Below are 15,885 nucleotides of genomic sequence, written 5' to 3' on the forward strand. Positions count from 1 at the left end.
ACAAATCTAGAGGTATCAAATTTAGGATCCTTCTAAAATGCAAAGCTAGTTAATTACATTCTGATTCTTTAATTGCTTGTGTTTATGCAGGGAAAAGAGAGCTCTTGGGTTTCTGTCCTTTTTCTAGCATTAATCTGTTGTGCAGTTGAACAGCTACTGCCTCCTCTCCCAGATGTTTCTTTCATGATTTCTATCTACATTTCAGGAAGCAGCAGCACAGAAATCTGTCTAACTGCCGAAGTTGTAAATACTGGTTCTCTTTCATTTCTATATATAGTGAAAAACAAAAATATTCTGACTGCCAGATATTCCTGACCTTGGGCCTGTTCAAATCTCCAAAGTTTCACCATCTTTGGGCAATAATTGAGGCTTTGAAATGTACCTGGAAATGTCTCTCTCCCTTTTTCCTTCATTCTAAAGAATTTCAGAACTCTGAAATCATAGCTATTGTGAGTAGCCTTTCTCCTATTTATACTTTTTCATGAATAAACCCCCCAAAACACAAACAAACAAACAAACAAAATCCCTCAGTTGTTTGCCTAGATCTTATAACTAAAGCAAGATCTCATTCTGTTCTATTCCCTTGCCCATGTATATAATTTCTTCTTCAGGCTGAAAACTGAGTGGGGTTAAAGCAAGCATACTATGATTACATTTGGAACCAGGTTTCATCCAGGAAAATGATACAGATGATCCTGGGAAATAAGCTGCAGCTTAAGAAAGTAATAAAGCATGTTGCAGTGCTCATATGTTACTGGAGACGGAGGAGTTGTTTCCAGAGCAAGGACTGGGAAGGATGTACTGGCACCTGTTTCATTTCTGAACCACTGGAGTCAAATTCTCTCCTCTCTCCTGGCCAACCCAGACACCAGATGAGATGCTCTGGCCTGAGCTCTGAAGAGATCTCAGAAGAGATACTGCTCTTTGCTCTGAAGAAACCACTTCTATAGCTGATTCTTCCTGTGATAGCAACTCACCACGTACAAAAATGCTCCCTGCAAACACCAGCCCTAATGTATCCTGTAGTTGTATGTGACATCTGTCTCCAGCATTAGAACCATCCCAGCAGCCAGTGGGACAAGGTGCCTCACAGCACTGAGCGTGTCTCTGCTCTGGGCTGGCAGCACACATTCAAGCAGTTGTCTGGGGACACGGTAATTCCAAAAGGTGCTGTAGGCTCATGCCAAAAGTTCCCCCCAAAACCACATGCACTGAACAAACCTTTAATTTTGTATTGCAGTTCCTCCAAAAAAGTCCATGTAAAGCACTTCGTCTTGTTCTTTGGCATTTACTAATCTCACCAAGAGCCTACAAATCTGTCTACAAATCTATCAAAATATAGACAAATCTCCACCCAAAAGCAGGTGAAATACAAGCTCACCATTTATAAGAAAGACTGTCCAGGTATTTAGAGACTCTAGAGAGACAGACATCTGTTAGTAATGCAATAAAAAGGAAAAAAAAAAAAGCAAATTATAATTCCCAATTGATCATAAATAAAACCTTATTTCTTGAATGAGATACTGTATTTGAAAAGCAGTACTTCAATTTCTAGCCCTCAGGGCTGTCCTGCAGCTCACCCACGGCTATCAGATCCCACACCCAAACATTGCTCATTCCAGTGAGCCATCTCCAGTCAGGAGGAACTGGACGTATGTCCTGCCCCAGCCTAGAAGCAATACTGAAAGCGTTAGGTTTAAGGAAATGACCTCAAAACAGGGGTTATGTCAGAAACCAAACTCCCCAGGAACTCCGCCAAACTGAAAATGAATGGCAACAAAAGGAGGCTGGAAACAACGCAATACTGTTTGGTTCATCCCATTACAATCAAGACAAATCTTGGCAGTTTGATTCCTTTCTGACTCTAAAGAATATAGAAAACAAATTTCATCCCACATCCTCTGATCTGCCTTTAGAACAACATTAGAAGCTCCCCAGAGTACCCAAGTTACATTCCCAATCTTCCTTATATTAATGAGCTCTAAGGATGAGAATGGCCAACACACTGGGCAGGAGGTTAAGACACCATTGAAAACATATGTAAAGCTTCTAGTTTTACTCTTCACTTCTTGAAGCAAAATACCATTTTTTTTCCATGCTACTATGATCAAGTTTTTTTGTTTGACCAAATAGATTCTTCACACTTCTTATTTTTTTTCAAACCAATGTTAACTTTGTAATGGTGAAAGGTGATGCATTAAGAGCTGCAATGAAGAAATTTCACCACTAAGCAACCTAGCAGGATCAGAAGAGCAGCAAGGTGAATCGCTTCTGTGTCACTCACATCTATACTGTAATATCCCTCAATACTATTCTATGAAGATCACCTTCAGCAAGGTAAGACTAGTCTCCATGGATGATTTACACTCTCAATTTCTCTGCAAAAAATAGCAACTATTTAGCACACAAGATTGTCGCTTGCTTTTGGGACACATGCCATAGGAAGCCAGATGTGGAGAGGAGACACAGCAACAGGCAGCCTTGCAAATTGGAATGGGTCTGGGTCACTGCAGAATTGTGCAACATCTAGGTTCCTTTGTGGTGACACAGAGCATTAGCAGGGAGATTGGAAAGAAAACTTCTGAATGCTGAATGCACTCAGATTAGACACTGAAATGTGAGCAACCAGGCAACCATTCTCCATGTGTCCTGGCTTTCAAAAAACAAAAGCATAAAATCTTGTGATTTTCCTCAGACATTTTTTTGACGTCATTTTTTTTTTTCTCAAAAAAAAAAAAAAAAAAAAAAAAGGATCAGGCCCAATAAAACAAAGGATCTCAAAAAAGAGAAAGGATGTGAGGATCAGGCCCAATAAGGGGGCTTCTTGTTCTGTGTCTAGATTTCCTATACTGAGCATGGGGAAATTAGGCACCTCTGAATACGGCATCCAAAACAGTTGTTTGTGTATTTTATCCACTGACTTATAGGAAATATTTAAGAGGCAGTCCTGAAAGTTGGAAAGGGAATGTAGGACTGTCCTTACCGAGTGGGTTTTTAAAAGAATAGTCATGCTTCCTCTAACGCTTTCTCTGCTCTATGTCTGTCTCTCTCTCTTTGGCCCAATGAACTTAAATTATTTTCTGCAACATGGCACAGTTTCAATAGGAAGGGTGGAGAATGCCTGCCTTCAAAACAGCCTGTAGTTTGGTGGTCAGACCGCTCTCCTGGGAGCTATGAGTCGGAGTCTCCTCACGCACAGAACATTCTTGTGCACACAGAGAGGAAACGGTGAGGGTGCACTTGAGAACATACCTTGTTTTTTCCTAATCTCTCACTTCTATTATACAGATAATAAAAGGAAATATTTAACAATAACCCCGAGAATTACTAACACTTATAGACATCTTTAATCTTTGCGATTCCAAGGCAAACAATGGGCTATGCTGAAGCATGCTTGCCCTTTCAACCTAGTAGAAGCACCCAGGAGTGTAGAGATGGGCTTTGCTGTACTTCTTTAAATGCTGTAATACATTAATACATGCTTGTGTGTGTGTGTGTGTGTGTTGTAGATCCACTTGATAGGCTGAGTCAGAAAAAAAATCTGCTTATGCAGTTTCCTTGTTTGTCCAGTCTATGGAGACTAACACCATTTCAGCTGTAACCTCACACTCAGCTCCTTCTACTTTCCTAGGGCAAAAGTAAAGCAGTTGCGTTTAAACCCTGTGTGGGAACTCAGAGATATGTCTCTTACCCACATGAATGTATTTGAATTATACCAGTCAAATGCAGTTTTTTTCATGTCTTCTGGCATGATACAGCAACACTGCACAAGTTTAGGATAGAATACAAAGCAAACTTCTATATTTTAGGGAAAGTGCAGAGAAGAGCTTCAGGGAGGCAGAATAATAATAAAAGCGCCCTGAATTTTGAGCAAGCAGTAAGAGTCAATGACCTGACTTCCAGTAGCATAGCATGGGATTTACCATGCCTGCAAGTACACTCACTTGTCTGCCAACATGTTGATTTCACACAGATCTCTCAATTTTGCAGGTTGGTTTTCTTTAATTCTTACCGTATTTAAACAAAACAAAACAAAGCAAAGCAGAAATTTCTGAGTCTGCATAGCTCCTGCAGCTCCTGCTGGCAAAGCTACTTAACAGAACAGTAGGGAGAGAACTTTCCAGAATATGGACGTCTGTTTTTTCAGCCAAACCAACATTTGCTGCTTAGATAATGAGAGGCAGCAAGCCTGAGGCTGCAGCCAGCCGTGGGTCGCAGCAGCGCAGGCCCTGCTGCCAGCATCGCTACTGTGTCACCCGCAGGAGAGGCGCTTGCAGGGGCCCCACGCTGAGCCCCCAGCTGAGCACGTCCTTCTGTGCCAATCGCTCTGCATTAATGTCCCTGCATGCTGAGGGAGTGCGCACAGTCAGTTTCCACAGTCAGGAAGTTTATCCAGTGCAGGAAGTTATGATTTCCCAAGGCTTTTCCATAAACAGTGCCTTTGGCTAGCATTTTGCTCCTTTGTGACCCAATCAAGTCAAAGGCATTTATCATATAAATAACTCCAAGTCTGTATTTAAATATTTTGCTGATCTGGGCCAAAGTAAAGATGTGCTTGGAGATAACAGGAGTTTTCTAAAATTGCATACTTAAAATATTTGTGCTAATCTCATAAAATTAAGAAATTGTATTTTCTAACAGCTTCATTAATATTCTATATTAATTCCTTCCTTTTTCTATTCATAAATATTTAAGATTTGTAAACTATATGCTTTCACTAGTGGCATCTTGTTTTATTATAATTTTTTTACTTCTGCTCTTTAGCCATACAAAACTATGCTAAATGAGGCATGATCAAGATTACAGTCAAGATTACATCAGTCAGCCTCAGATTGTGCTCTTCTTTTTGTCCCAATTCATGCAAATTCCTATACATTCTATTATTATATTTAATAATTTGAGTATTTAAATGTTGACTGGAACATATTTTTTTTCTTACAAGCAAACACACATAGACACACATATATACAGGTGCACATTCTCACCACTGGTAATCATGAGTCTTTATCTCAATATGAGAAAAGGCTGTGGAAATACACAGTGTGTAGAGGTTATTTTAACTTAGAGGGTTTTTTTTTTCCCTGCATAGAACCATTGTAGCTTCCCTGATGATCTAATTTACAGATACTGTTTCAGGCCTTCAGATTTTCACCAGGATATTCAAAAGAGCTATGCATTGGTTAAACTTTACTTCAATGGCCAGTCACTACATTGGGAAAAAATATATATATTTTAATGCAAGACCTAAAGACTACATGTTTGTTAGGTATGCTACAGAGTGTCTGATACAGCTGAGCCAGGTGGTGTGATGTACTCTCTTCACATCTCGGGGCCTTTTCTGCTATGAAGGAGCTCGAATATAATGCAGTAGAACTCAATGGCTCTCAAAGATCATGGCAGATTTGGGAATTGCAGACCTATCCCTCACTCTAAATAAATGGGACTGTTCCATTTAGCACAGAGCTTGTTAGACGTTTGGCACACATCATTTAGGCTTACATCCACAGCCCAGTCTATCAAATAGAAATGTCCTCCTTAGTACATGGAGAAAGACAGATAAATGAGCAATGGGAGGGCTGCTTCAGATGCTGCACAAGGAAAACAGTGGGATAAAGTTACTCTGTGCAAGCAATTGGAGCTCATGCAGCAGCAGAGTGGGCTTCATGCTTAGGCTCACAAAGCCTGGACGTTCCTGCCTCCTGCAACCAGTCCTGCTATGATAGAAAAGTCCATTCTCAGCTAGCCAGCTCAGATGTGCCTAGATCTGCCCTCCTCAGGTGATCTGCACTACTGTTACCCAGAGGTCACTGAAGTTTACTGCAATGTACACTGTACTGGAAGCAGTGGGATAGGGAATCTGAGGACCTTTGGCAAAGGGATTCAACAGAGACACCATATCCCTATCATGACAGTCACCAGAATGCCTTGTACTATAGAGCAGGGGTGTCCTTGATCACTGAGTCCCTTTAGTTCTCAGGCGAAGGGAAAAAAGGAGGGTGCTAGCACAGCTTATGAGGAGGGTCATATTGGAGCCCTGAGTGCCCTCTTGGCTAGCGGGACAGCGATGATGGCAAGGTGTGGGCTGTGGCAGTTGCATAGGGAGCCTTAGCCCCAGCCATAAGAGGTGACAAAAGGATCTGTCAGCATAAGCTCTGGCCTTGCAGATGGTCACCAAGCTCCTTGTCTTTCTTCATTTGTGAACGTGCAACAGCTTGACAAAGATGCATGCAGAAGACAGGAAAGCTCTGCTACCTATGAGGTGTATCTTTTTTAATAGCAAGAAGTTATGATAGCTGCAAAATCTCTGGACTAGCAAGGCCAGGAAGCTTGTGAGGTATGTCTGGAGACCTGCAGAATGTTTGGAAAGCCAAATCTGGCACTTGTTGAACCTTAATTATTTGCACCACAGTGATCCTGAAACACACAACCTATAAACTGAAGTAAGTTTTCCTTGTCCCCGGATCTATTTAAATAGCCTGTTAGCAGAATCTATGTGTAAATGAGCTATGTATTCAATACAGACAGAGATACCTGAGCGATGAGGACCCCAGTATGGAATAGAGAGGGCATCAACGGGATCATACAGGTATATCCAGAACAGGGAAGCTCCAGTTTTCACAAAGGTCAGGTTAAACTCTGCTGTAACCTGGGTCAGTTAAGCTATAAGGAGCAGAGCAGTTTCAAACTGAAATAGACTTGTGTGAAATCATAAAATCAATGGTCAAATTGATAATGATTTTAGTGGAAATACTGCTAATTCCTAGAACTTCTGAAAATCCCACCTTACATGGGCAATAATACTGCATACTGGAATAGTGATTCCAATAAGCTTTTTACAGAAAAGGGGTTGATAATGTATCTATTTTTAAAATTCAGTTACCACAGCAGACTGCCTTTGAATAAGTCAGTAATAAATCACTTTTTCAAATCAATGTCTTTGAATAAGTCAGCAAATAAAGATCAACAGCAGTACATAAATTCTAGCAAGTTATTGAAGACAGAAACTGATGGAAATTGCTAGATAAAATTGTTCAAATTTACATTTGGCATCTGTGATTTTTTTCCATCTAGAAACTTAAATTAATGATTTATAAGCAATTGTTTCATTATAAGCCTATGTTTCATACTATGATATTTATGATTACCACAGTTTATACTGATTAAAAAGGCTGAAGAGAAATGATCAATATATGTATTTTTTAAAATGATTCCCTTGCTAACAAAATCTATGCTGTTGAATCAAAAAAAGAAAATATTTAAAATGTTATAATTCAACAATTAGACTGTATGTTTTTGTTTATCGATTTCCCTGAACATAGGCAGTGAAAGAAAACTCATCTGGGTTAGAGCTGTTTCTAATCTGTTTCTGAATCCCATACATCTATATGGGAGTATTTCTTTTATTCGTATTTCAGACCTTGCTGAGAAACTTTTGCCTTTGTCAGAACTAGTACAACAGTTAGTGTTACCTAAGACTTTCCATTATAATGCTATGTTTTAGTGACTTGTAACTGCCAAACTTTAATCATTTGAATTGAAATTTTCTGTGTTGTCTGCCTCAGGCAGATACTCTCTACAATTTCAGCATAAATGTTGCTACTTTTTCTGAGGAGTAACTTGTAGAAAAGTATATTGTTCTGTCATGGATAAAAAAAAAAAAAATCTTATACTTGTTTTCAGAAGACTCAGCACCTCCATACTTTGGAGCAGAAGACTAAATGTTAGGGTAGCGTTGGGTATAGGGAGAAACTTTTCTGTGTTCCCTAGGTAATTCATGCCAGTATGGTGGAAAACAACTTGAAATTAGAAGGTCTCCAATAGCTAACTGTATACATTCAATGCACCTAAGAGTCTGACCAGTAAATTTGCAGATTATTTCATTCACACTGTCCTGCTACAAGCTGAGCTGAGAAAATTGTTTTTCTACAAATACAGGAGACAGATTGAAGACAGTAAGAAGAGAGGCTCTGTAGCCTTTAGCACACACTGGGACAAGGCTTCCTGAGTCCCACCATTCCTCTATTGTTAGCAAATAGCCATGAAATCCCTTGGCAAAGTGCTTGTCTCATTTTGCCTTTAGAGGCTGGTTTGCATAAAGGAGAGCTGCCTGTTGTTAAGGTCAGTTAGCTCAAATGGTAGAGGTCTGTCCAACGTATCTAAGTTCCAGCTCTCCTAATGATCCACGTGAGACTTAATGTGGTTCCACATGATGGAATTAACACAGGAAATTACACATAAAGAGATTATGTTAACAAAGTGATACAGCTACAAATTCAAAATCTCCAAAATTTAAATTGCCAAAATTCACGCTACCGTGAAATCTTAATTCAGTCTTTTCTTGGTGTACACCAGATGAACACATGGTAAACCCGTAGGTAAGAGCAGGCTCCAGGAAATGAGTTGCATCACCCAGTACATGTTAGAATATGCATCCTTAGTTGTTCTGCTGAAGAGGTCCCTGAAACTAGAAAGTGCAGACAATTACACTGATCTTTTATCAATGATGATCATGAGTCATCCACTTATCATGTAAACATTTGGAAAAATAAAGCTTATTTTCATGAATGATGCAAATCTTCGCATTATCAAAGGTGCTTCCTGATGGGCACATTTAGGCCTTTTTCTCATCAGTGCTCATCTCAAACATATAGAAAATGAGTTTGTGTTTTCAGGAGTGTTTGAGCCTCAACAAAATTAATATTAAGTTATGCCTATGTTATGTAAATAATCAGGTTCTTCTCCAACCAGAAGGTGAACTACAAAATAAACTGTAAACTCATAATAAATTAAATAAAAGGCTGATTCTAGTTTATAAATATGCAGTACCTTTTTCCCAGGCAATCCTAGCTCTGACTTCCTATTACTTGGGTTCATTTCCACCATTCATTGTGCCACTGTTACTCATTGATGGAAATATAGCTTGCAATTATAGTGGTGTTTACTGTTTGCACATAAGTCTGCATGCAAATAATTAAGTTGATAATTCTGACTTCTGTATGATTTATCAGTAGGAAAACCCAACACCTTTGCAGCCCTGGAAATGTTAATGATGTTACAATTGATCTTTAAATGGTCATTTGCAATTTGATTCCATCATTTGTTCTACATTTTTTTCTTCTTATTTTTCAACAGAACTAGCTATTCCTTGAACATCCTCATAAACTTTCCAAGATTAAAGTGCTGGGTTCTGATTCTAGTAAAATGAGCACTGCTTGAAATAATCTGTCTGCTGCTGTTAAAAAAAATGTAGGCACTGCAACAGCTCACTGCAGTTGCCTAATCCTCAGAGAGGAATAGGGATCTTGGCTGCCTCTGCAGTGCCAGGCGAAAATTAGATGTGCCAATGAGACAATCAAAAAGGATGAGTGGTGAGTTGTGCAGAGCTACATAAAGGAAAAGAATGTGAAATGTTGTTGAACCCAGGAAACCCATCTCTGAGGTGAGAACTCGAAGTACCAGCCTAGCAAGTCATGCTCGCTCCTGTCTGACATTCTTCTGCAACCGTAAATCTTGAGTTCCTCTCAGTGCAGACCCAAAAAGAAGAAAAAAAGCTGCCTCTGCCTCACCCAGGTTGCTAACGGTTTGGGCAACCTTCTGGAAAGGAAGAAGATGGCATAATTAGACCTCCTTAACTAAACTAAACTCAAGACCCCAAAGATGTTCTTTTAAGTGCTCTAACCAATAGTTTCGAGGGGAAGGCAAGAGCTCTAGTGTAAGGTAGGGTAAGCACTATATAAAAGGTGCTACTCACTTTGAAAAGAAATTAACAAAGATTCCTTATTGAATTTTCTGTCCTAAAATTTTTATAGTAACAATGCACTGTTAAGCAGCAGCGATATGAGCCATGAATGAAGAGCACCTGGGATACATATAATTGAAAACAAAGAGAGAGGCTCTTATTATTTATGATAAAATTCCCTATCCTTGAGGATGAATGACATGTAGGATTTTTTTCTCCATAGTTTCATATCTGGTTAAAACAAAACAGAGAAACCATAATAATATCCTACATATCCTCATCTTCCCTGCTCTTTCCCTCACTGCAAGTGCACACATTTAAGCAGGCTTAGCTTTATAGTCTTCATCAGTAGCCATTTGCCCAAGAAGAAAAAGATAGCAGCAAGTGGATAGTTATTTGATGCATGATACTTTTCATATTAAAGTCAGAAACTATTCCTTAAAATACGTCCAGGAATAATAAATTCAACGGCTAATTAGTATTTGAGGTTTGGTTTTCTTTTCTTGTGAGTATCCTAACAGATGTTTTTATATTTACTGAAGGAATGACTGGCTAATACAGATGAAGATACTATATGTTGGATAGTATTTCCAGAACCACTTTATATCAACACTGCTTTTTTAACTTAAAAATGCTGTAAAATCTACTTTTTTTTTTTTTTTTTTTTTCCTTCCACTCTTCTTAGTTTCACTTGCACTTTCTCTTCTGCAAGCCATATTAATGAGAGAGGGGGACTGGGAGCTGTGGCAGAGACAGCCTCCCTCAGTACCTGCCCTGCATACTAACTAACTGCTTCCACTCTGCAGGCTGGGACACGGACTCAGCCTTTCAAATCAGCCCAAGGATGAAACCGTGAAGCTGCAAATCTCACTCAGCAAAACGCAAAGCATAGGGTGCCTGGGATATTGTACTGTGTGAGTTGCATTTATGACTACAGTGAGAAAGACTAAAAGAGTCTGCTATGATAGGAAATGCAGCAGATTCAAGGGATTTCTTAGGAGAGTTAAGTCTGGATCTGAATTCCAGTTACTGATTTACTCCCATGTCAGTTGCAATATTTGCGTCTCATTGTTCACCCTCCCTTTTACGTAACTGCTCAATATATATTACAAAACATAGTAGTTAGTAGTGTACTTTGTGGCACCCCACTATTAACCTTTTACCATTTGGAAAATCTAACAGTTCTACCTTTAAAATTGTATTTAATTCATGAAAGTATTACCTCAGATTGGTGACATTAATAACTTTAATAGCTTTGTCTGAGGTTTTGCCTGTGAGATTAATGATTAATGAAGGTGTGTCTCCTTTCCTCTGCACCACCCCATCATATTTTCAATAAAGACAGAGCCAATGGGAGGATGAATAATGTCAGGCAGCTAGGGGCATTCTGTGAGAGTTCAACTCAAGGAAACTCAGATACAGGTAGGTAGATAGAGGAAATAAGGCTGGGATGAGATGCGTAAGAATGTAGATCTCTAGGGGTACAGCATGGCCCTCAAACACTCTCCGACTTGGTTATTAGGAGGGAGCATGTTTCATTATTTTGTACCTGAGAAGAAGCAGTCAGAGATCCTGGTTATTTGCATTTTACTTCAGCAAAACAAGCCGCAGCTACGCCAGTAACTGAGAAGTACCTTGAGGCTTTTCTATTTGAAAAAAAAAAATAAAAAAAGAGTATGACTCCTTTTTCCTTCAGACAAGTAATGTGGAAGAGCTCTGTTAGTGAGCATGTTTACCTCAGATCTCCAGAAGAGGAAATACATCTCTTTTGATAGGCCACCTCTGCTGAAAAGCTTCCAGGAACCTCACAACTTCTAGGGGCTCCTCCAGGGATGAGCTTTACAAGTGAATTGCTCTGAAGCTCTGGATCCTTTCTGGATAAGCTCATTCCAACATTCCTAAAACCCAAGATGAGATGTTCTCCAATATTTTTTTAAGTGAGAAATTCTGCTGGAACAATCTGATTTCACTCTAAAACTAGAACAACTTTGCTGTATAAAGAGGAACCTTACAGCATGGATGCTAAAAAAGGGAGCTGATAAAAGCAAATGGTTGGCCACAAAGCAGTGCTTGTAAAGTCCTTCCTCACATTTGTCTCCAGAAAGAAAATTGAGAGGTGATGCATTATTTGTATTGCAGATTGCTGGAGTAGGTTGAAAGAAAGGCATCTTCATGGAGCTATATCTGATCAGTACTGGATCATGTGCTGATGGAAAATCACCAAGTCTAAACTGCAAATGTTTATTTTGTGCATTAAACTCTCTTGCTCCCATACAGATCATATCCAAAGTGCATTCCATCCACCCAGATAAAATTAACAAAATAACATATCTTGAGAATTCCATCAGGGATGAAGCTTGATCATTTGTCCACATTAAATGTTAGAAGCTGTCCAAGAATATGTAAAACAAAGCCCTTTTGGGACATCATGTAGCCTCAGTCAAGATAGGAACCTGAAATGGGACAAAATAAAATCTTATTTTGACAGAAATTCTTCAAGCAGTATGTTTCCCAGAAGGCATGAACTACTCAGCTGTAAAAATGATCTCTATGAGTAAGTTCTCTAGATAACTAATGCACCTGCAGACCTTAACAGCAAGATAAGATTCAACCATTGCCAAGCATTTAATGATAGCCTAAGGACTAATGAAGATCTGAAGGATAGCAACTTGAAAGGCACTGGTCACAGCCCATGAAGAACATAATGTACTTTCTTGTCTCATTGAGCTGTAGGTGAAAATAATTCAAAGGCCATGGGCCCCAGATCCATCTTGGATAGTTTATGTTCCCCAAGCAAAGATGAATTTAGATCAAATTTCCTTTTGCTGAGGTATTTGTTTGATTTGCAGGAAAAAGATATATATATATATTGGATATCTTCTGGAAAAAAGAAGAACACAGAAATTGAAACTTTTCCTCTATGAATGTTTTCCATGATAAGCATTTTCACCAGGCCCAAGTCATATCCTCGAAGTTTGTTTTTTTTCCACAAGCAAAATGCCTGGAATGGAAGGGGACAAGATGCATATGCTTTGGTATTGCTTCTAGTCAGAGCTACCATCCTTTTGGCCCTTTCACACCTAACAATCCAAAGAAAAGGCAAGACAGAGAAAGGACCTGCTGTCTGGCTTTAGAGTCTCTCAGTCATATCCATATTTGATATTCAATAGATTCAACTTTGGATTTAACTTTGGATTTCAAGAACAAATTTGATTTCATTTTTGAGAAGTCAGAGAAGGAGAAGGGGGAGAAGGGTGTTGGTTTTCATATTCTCCTTTGATTAGGATTGGGGTCTTTTCAGAAAAACATTTTCTAAAAGAGGATTGCTACAGTTGTCACTTACAGAACTGAAAAGATTTCTTGCAAAAAGAGTTTGATTCAAGCTCCAAAAAATTAGAAATTTGTAGCTTTCAGTTCTTCCTTGTTTGCCTTGAGCTGAAGAGCTTTGAATGAGCCCATTTTTTTCAGATGATCAGAAATTCTCATCACTCTGTTTAAGGTCATATACTAGCTCCATCATTGAGATATGAGTCAGTAATATCGCCCAAGGGAAACCATGACGCTTAGAGACTTCCAGTAGCACAAAATATCAAAGAAATCTTCAGGAAAGGTTTGGACACCTCCTTAGCTTTCCTTGAACAATTCCAGATACTTCTGAACCCAAGAGCCAACGATGAACCACACAGCATCAGCGTCTGGCCATAACTACTCAATAATTGGCAGCTACAAGTACTGAGAGGGCCAAAAAATAAACCTTTCCTTCAAATATATTCAATTGTTTGAAATCTGTCCCTATGGGCTGATGACACTTCTCAGTTTTAGACTTGCAGTCTTGCAGCCAAAACCACAACAAGACAGGGTAGGAGGTAGGAAATAAATCAGATGCCACCCTTTTCTGGAAATTATTTTTCTGCAGCCACTTGGCAACATTTTTAGGCTTGTGGACCGGAAGGTTATCAGACTAAAAAACTTTAGAGAGAGGGAAAGGAACAAGTTTCATCATCAGAGTTGATGCCCCTTCTTATCCCTCTTATCTCATCCTGCTTAATAAATCTGTTTCTTCTCCTTCAGGGATTTTTTATTGTCTCTGAAAAAGCTAGGCATCCAGATGAGACAGAACTGGATGATATCTGTAGCACCATGTTCAGATGAATCTTTAATTCCTGGAATGTGAACTTAAGATTTTTATTAACTTTTCCAAAGTGATGGGCCTTGCTGTCTCACAAACTCTTCTCTGCTCCCTTCTATCTTCCCTGTGTTTGTTTTCTGTTTAACAGGGGTTTGATGCAAGCAGCCAAGACAACCCCAGATTTGCACAACTCTCTGTAAGTAAACGATCAGAAAATAGTGCCTTAAACAAACCAAAACAAACCAAAGTCTAAGAAGAATGCTAGACTTGCCACTGCTCAGTAGTTAATCTGTATACTATGACAAAATGAAAGCTATATTCACCCTGCATTTTTTTTTCTTTCTGAATATCTTCCCTTTGCTCATATAAAAAGCAAAACAACCAACAACTCAGGACTAGCACCTAAACTAGCAGTTTAATGCGATATAAACTATACTCCTCTTTTTATTCCCACACTTTTTTTTTAAAATAAGGAAGTCACTTAATACCATCTTTTAATACTTCCTATTGAACTATCAAACACAAGTCTGCATAACAGGAAGATGAAATGAAGATCTTACTTAGCTTTTTGTTTCTTTGTTTCAAAACCTTTTCTCCCTCTTTTTGTATTTAAGAAAATGCGAAAAGTTTTTAAAAGTCGTCATTAGCAAGGGGACTCTATCTCAATGTAAATGTCTATACAAAGTATGGAACAAGGCACTTCAAAACCATATAAAGGAGCATTCTGAAAGGAAAGGATGCCTGAATATTATGCCAAAAGGTATAGAAAAACTGCTTTTTGCTGGTGACTGAGTACAGCCTCAGCAGCAACCACCCTTGTAACAGAATACCTACAAGAAAATCCAAGAAAGAAGGTGTGTTCTAAGGCAGCAATGACTCCAAAATTCTTCTGTTATTGAAAAAATATTAAAGAAAGTGGAGTTTCAAGAGAATATAATTAAAACTGTTCCTTGACTCTGAGAGGCCTACGGCAATAAGATGGGATCTACAGATTTCATAAATCTGATGACACAAAGTTGCCTTCGAACTTTGACTCCCCTCACATACAAATGGTTCATTTAACCTAGTTTCCTGGCCTCCCGTTTAGTTCTAAGAAAATTCATCGCAAAGATGTTTTGACATCAATAATTGCTCAATCTTTTGAAATTCCCTGTATAAGTACCTCCAAGGCTCTTGACAGATGGCATCTTGGCCAGACAAACTTATGAGGCACATTCATTGCTATAGCTGAATAATCCAGTCAGTGTAGCCTTCATAGCCTAGTGTAGCCTGGTACAGCAAGCCTTCATCTTTCAGGTAGGATCCAAGGAGGCTGATCACATGTAGGTTTAAGCAGATGTGTTTGCTGCTTCTCCTCCTCCTCCTTCTTTGCTCATGTTACAGGAGTTGCCTTCCTTGATTTCATCTGAGGAATTCTAAACTTTTACCCACCAAAACCCATTTGGCAGATCTGTGCCAGAAATAAACACAACCACCTTCTTGGTTCACTCTGCACACAAATCTTCCCATTGTGTCAGAACAGGAAAGTAGTTCCTACACACTGCTTGAACTGACTGTTGTGACTTACAAAGATGGAAATCTTGCCCCATTAGAGAAGAATATAAAACAAGAAAGTACAAGCTTATTGGAAAACATGTTTTACCACTGGGAGAAAGAAGAACCATACCTGAAAAAAAGAACCAAACCAAACCAAAACAAAATCAAAAAAGATTTTTTTTGAAACATCAAATGTAAAGAAGCTCTATTGGTCACACTTAGGGTGTGGAGTGATCTTTTATGAGAATGTCTAGTTTATGAGATTTTAGTGGAAAAGCGTGGAGGAGAAAGTTCTGGAGAAGGGACCATATCCTTTTCGGACTCTTTATAGAAAAGCTTTCAATTTCATATCCTGTGACAGGGTGTTTTTCAATGGAATCAAAAGCAATTTTTCTGCTGTAGAATGACAATCACCAGGAATGGATGTACCATCTTGAAAAAGGTCCAAAGAGACTAAGAATTTCTGAAATTTGACACCTGC

The sequence above is a fragment of the Nothoprocta perdicaria genome, unplaced genomic scaffold, assembly GCF_003342845.1.
Source record: "Nothoprocta perdicaria isolate Ctin4 unplaced genomic scaffold, notPer1 scaffold_53, whole genome shotgun sequence".
NCBI classification, from domain to species: Eukaryota; Metazoa; Chordata; class Aves; order Tinamiformes; family Tinamidae; genus Nothoprocta; species Nothoprocta perdicaria.